General features: G+C 42.8%; 2 protein-coding genes across 6 annotated transcripts in view; one reads left to right on the top strand and one right to left on the bottom strand.

The window, feature by feature from the left end:
* The window catches only part of LOC129822396 (protein-tyrosine sulfotransferase 1), a 97,350-nt gene extending 96,707 nt beyond the window's left edge, over positions 1–643 (top strand). For all 3 annotated transcript variants that reach the window (XM_055880649.1, XM_055880651.1, XM_055880650.1), the window contains one exon: positions 1–643. This exon is cut by the window's left edge and continues 602 nt beyond it. The gene's annotated coding sequence lies outside the window, so the exon portion shown is untranslated.
* Positions 644–3,475: 2,832 nt separating this feature from the next.
* sgsm2 (small G protein signaling modulator 2) overlaps positions 3,476–5,000 on the bottom strand; it is a 190,324-nt gene continuing 188,799 nt past the window's right edge. For all 3 annotated transcript variants that reach the window (XM_055880646.1, XM_055880645.1, XM_055880647.1), the window contains one exon: positions 3,476–5,000. This exon is cut by the window's right edge and continues 1,232 nt beyond it. The gene's annotated coding sequence lies outside the window, so the exon portion shown is untranslated.

The raw sequence follows: 5,000 nt of genomic DNA, 5'->3' as shown, positions 1-5,000 counted from the left end.
GGAGCAGTGGACCAACTTCATATTAACGCCCGTGATTTTGGAATGAGATGTTCTACGAGCCGGTGTACACATACTTTTGATCATAGTGTATCACATCATGACTGGATATAACCGTTTTCCACACTGGCTTTGTGGAGAACTCTCTTGGCCTTTTGATGTTCGCACTGTAAACAAATGATGCATTTGTCACAAAATGGTGACCAGAGAATGTCAATGTTACTATCTTTCTTGTCGAGGGTTGCAACATTTCCCCAATTTCCTAGATTTTCCAAAAAATCCCAGTTGGGAGATTCCTGAGATCCTACAACCACGATTTCTGTAAAACCATGGAAATTTTGGGAAAGTTACCAGAATTTTCCAAATTGTTTTTCTTCTTTTAAATGATTTCTCTTGGCTATATATATAAATATATATATATATATATATAAATCTGTGATTCTGTTGTAAGAAAATACAGTGAACTTAAACATCAAAAAAAGTGAGTAATGTATTTATGGATGACATTTTGCTTTTTGAAGATGCAATATCTATTTTAATGTTTTAATGTTTGTTTTTCATGGCTTTCTATAGTGCAATTCCATGGGTACTGATGTACAAGATCTGTTTTTAAGTATTGACAGTGATAAAGATGGCATTTTGTAAACCGGTTGTTCAGTGTGTGTTTTTGTGAATGATATTGTGAAAGAGGTATGGCCGTAAGCCACAGCCATGGAGAGAGAGAGAAAATAAGAGAAGGTTTCATGTGAGGAAAAACGAGACCAAATAACTTAAGAAATATAAATGCTTAAAGGGGAAGTTCAGAATTTTTACAACTTGATGTTCGATTGGTTCTCACTCTGAAAGTAGCCTATGGGCCACTGTAATCTATGGTTAGGTTTTCTGTAAACAGCCGCTACAAACTTCAGATAACTTTAGCAATAGCTAGCTTAAAATCAATAGAAGTGGTCGGGGCAACCTAGTAGGGGGAGGATGAGAAAGTGTAACGGATGTGAAATGGCTAGCTAGTTAGCGGGTACGCGCTAGTAGCGTTTCAATCAGTTACGTCACTTGCTCTGAAACCTAGATGTAGTGTTGCCCCTTGCTCTGTAAGGGCCGTGGCTTTTGTGGAGCGATGGGTCACGACGCTTCGTGGGTGACTGTTGTCGATGTGTGCAGAGGGTCCCTGGTTCGCGCCCGTGTCGGGGCGAGGGGACGCCTTAAAGTTATACTGTTACAAAAGCACTCTGGTCAAAAGTAGTCCACTATAAAAGGGACTAGGGTGTGATTTTGGGATGGACCTGTTTCAAATGAGTTACAATAGACATGGTCACCTCCCAGTTATTCAAATGTTTTAATAATAAGGATTAAACTGTGTTTAGTAATACATTACATTCAAGGCAAAATATACATCCTTTTACATACAATACCTAATCTTGCAATTCAAATGGTTGGCTTTTCAAAACAAAATAAATATATAATTTTTTAAATGAATTCTTATTTCTTCTTATTATTCACCATCAGTGCACAACATTGAGAGAACATAACAGTCAACAAAGTATAACCAGCATTCAATTATACACAGTAACCAGGATTGTTATACACATCAATCAGCATTCTCAAATACACACTGCTCTAAAACCCAAACGTATAAAATAGACTTTAAAATACGTTATATCCTTATACGGTCCTCATAGAAATATTGGGCTTTTTTTGGCAGGGTTTGTTTACTTATTTACAGCAGTCATTATAGATGTGAGAGATTACATTGATACTCAAAACAGAAATTGCACAGTAGTTATAATGTAGAATTAAACGGCGTGGTTAAATAAATAAAAAACATTTCACACCTAATAAACAGTCTTTGCGATACGGTATGAAATTGCACCTTGTCATCATACCTCAGGGGCACAAGCTGTTTTGAGGCTTTGGTACACATGGTCCTGATTGGAAGAAAATAGCTCTCCTAAGGGCCTCAAATCTAGCCTGGTTCAATCGGACTGAAACGCTGCACTTCAACATTGTAACAGCAGTGAAATATCACAAAATCAGTTATGATTCCAGGCTACTAAACTTTCCCCTCCTTCACACTGCAATCATAAACTACCACGTGTGTAGTGACATCTACTGTACGTGAACCATGTGTGTTTCAAATGGAACCCCATTCCCTTTTACCAGTGGTTCTCAACTAGGGCTACTCGGCCTATTCACAGGGGGTACAGTACTTGAATTCTCATGAGCCCATAGGCTTACTGGTGAAATACACATAAAGTAGGTAGGTGCTTCGGGATACTCTGGGCAGAAGAAAATGTACTTGCTGGTACAGTAACGAAAAAAAGGTTGAGAACCAGGGCTCTGGTCAAAAGTAGTGCACTAGTTAATCACGGGTTGCACTTCCGTCACGTCGTTGCCGTTATCAACGTTCTACAGATGCCCCGGCATATTGTTTTCTGACCGATGGCTAATGCTCAGTCTGAAAGGGGGCTTATGACTGTTAAGTCAAATTTACATTGTAGTGGCCTGGAAATACGATGACGTTGCTAAAGTAGACAAATAATTTCTATAAAACAACTTTGCATCAGTATGATGTCAAGTTGACTTTAGAGATGGCAATGTTACCATGAGCTAGCAAAGTTGGTCCGAAATAGCTAGCAATGCTAACGTTAGCTAGCAAAAAAATGTTGGTGCTCTCCCCTCAAAATTAGCTAGCTAGCTAAAGATATACTGTATCTAAAGTCAATCTGGTGACATGACAATGATGACAAAAAAAAGCTTGTCCTACTAATTATTTGCCTCCTTTTGAAATGCAATCGTGTTTCCAAACTACCGTAATGACCGTCAGAATAGATCCTCATCGACACCCATTGTGACTGCCTTGAGTAGAATGCTCAGCTGGGCATCACTGCTAAGAAACGGACTTTCAAAAACAAAAAATTGTGAAGAAAATGTGCAACCCATGAATAAAGAGAATTAAGGTTCCATTTTAGAAACTTTCCACACTACTATCGCCCTGTAATGGGCGCTCTCCATTCCCAAGCAGCTGATTTCTTCACAACACCTCGGGATTGGGGAAGACTGGGCAGTGTGGTCACTGTAGGAAACAACTCCATGACCGCCATTTTGGAAATAAGAGTGCAGGTTATTATTTGAAGCTACTGGAGACTAGTAAGGATGTCAGTGTCCCAAATGGCACCCTATGAGCCCTGGTCAAAAGTAGTGCACTATATAGGGAATAGGGTGTTGAGCCCTGGTCAAAAGTAGTGCACTATACAGGGAATAGGGTGCTATTTAAGACATAAAGTCTCACCTCATACAGGAGTATCATAATCATTTAAAAATCAGATTATGATAAAAAAAAAAAAATTGTTGTGCTATCATTATTTGACTCAATTTCACTTGGGTCATGTTCATTGGTCAGTCGTGGTCAATAGTGCACAACGTAGAGTGGAATATCGACAGGGGACGGAACAGTCTATATGCCAATCAACGAAGGCCCCCCCCCCCCCCCCCGAAGGAGAGCTGTGTTGGCCCCTACTGGGGGGGAAGTGGGGGGGGGGCATTGATGGGTACTGAACCAACAAGGGCAACACTCACAACAAAGTGGATCAGGCTGGAATATACAGTACACTGGTATATAATAAAGGCAACATCTGAGGAATTTAAGAAAATAACGAACCATAAAGCAAGGTTATAGGGAGAGGAACATTCTAGGGGAAGAGAGGGTTATTAACCAATCAAAACAGGACCACAAGACAAAGTTTCAAGGCTGATGTGTGTATAGTTATATAAATACTTAATGAAAAGGTCTGAAAGTTGGCACAGTCAATTTGGTCACAGACGAAGGCTTCTTCTTCGTGGCTTCTTAACTCTTCTGCTCCTCTGTAAGGGGAATCCATAATAGCCTGTGTGAGTGGCTAGGGCCCTCTAGAGGCCTATACTGGTAGTGCACTGAGCACCCTGGTATTAAACACTGTACTGTACCCAGTCTCTGTGCTACTGGCTTACTTGGTCATTCACACTCTAAAGTTGTGTCACTAAAGCAAAGTCATACTTGATGAAGTCACACATATATCACATGTCGCAATTAGCCCATCGTCCGAATCAACACTGAGAGGAATCTCAATCTCTGATTGGTAACAAATACTCTGGGTTTCTGTGATGGAGAGGTTAGGGGGTCTCTGGTCTCTGTGGTGGAGAGGTCAGGGGGTCTCTGGTCTCTGTGATGGAGAGGTCAGAGGTCTCTGTGATGGAGAGGTTAGGGGGTCTCTGGTCTCTGTGATGGAGAGGTCAGGGGGTCTCTGACTCTCTGTGGTGGAGAGGTCAGGGGGTCTCTGGTCTCTGTGGTGGAGAGGTCAGGGGTCTCTGGTCTCTGTGGTGGAGAGGTCAGGGGTCTCTGGTCTCTGTGATGGAGAGGTCAGGGGGTCTCTGGTCTCTGTGGTGGAAAGGTCAGGGGTCTCTGTGATGGAGAGGTCAGGGGGTCTCTGGTCTCTGTGATGGAGAGGTTAGGGGGTCTCTGGTCTCTGTGGTGGAAAGGTCAGGGGTCTCTGTGATGGAGAGGTCAGGGGGTCTCTGGTCTCTGTGGTGGAGAGGTCAGGGGGTCTCTGTGATGGAGAGGTCAGGGGGTCTCTGGTCTCTGTGGTGGAGAGGTCAGTAGGTCTCTGGTCTCTGTGATGGAGAGGTCAGGGGGTCTCTGGTCTCTGTGGTGGATAGGTCAGGGGGTCTCTGTGGTGGAGAGGTCAGGGGGTCTCTGGTCTCTGTGATGGAGAGGTCAGGGGGTGGAGTTTAGTGGAGAATGATAAGATGAGGGAAGTCACAGTGTGATCAAACTAACGAGCATGCAGACACCTCCAAATGTCTGACACCAACCAACCAACAAACCAACTAACCAAGGCATTCTGGATGCTTGTAAACAACATCTACAAACCAGGGCCAGACCTAGACCAGGAACTAGACTAGGACCAGACCTAGACCAGGAACTAGACTAGGTCCAGACCTAGACCAGGAACTAGACTAGGACCAAACCT

This window comes from Salvelinus fontinalis, chromosome 24, assembly GCF_029448725.1.
Source record: "Salvelinus fontinalis isolate EN_2023a chromosome 24, ASM2944872v1, whole genome shotgun sequence".
In the NCBI taxonomy this organism is placed as follows: domain Eukaryota; kingdom Metazoa; phylum Chordata; class Actinopteri; order Salmoniformes; family Salmonidae; genus Salvelinus; species Salvelinus fontinalis.
This window is presented reverse-complemented; position numbering and strand designations above follow the sequence as displayed.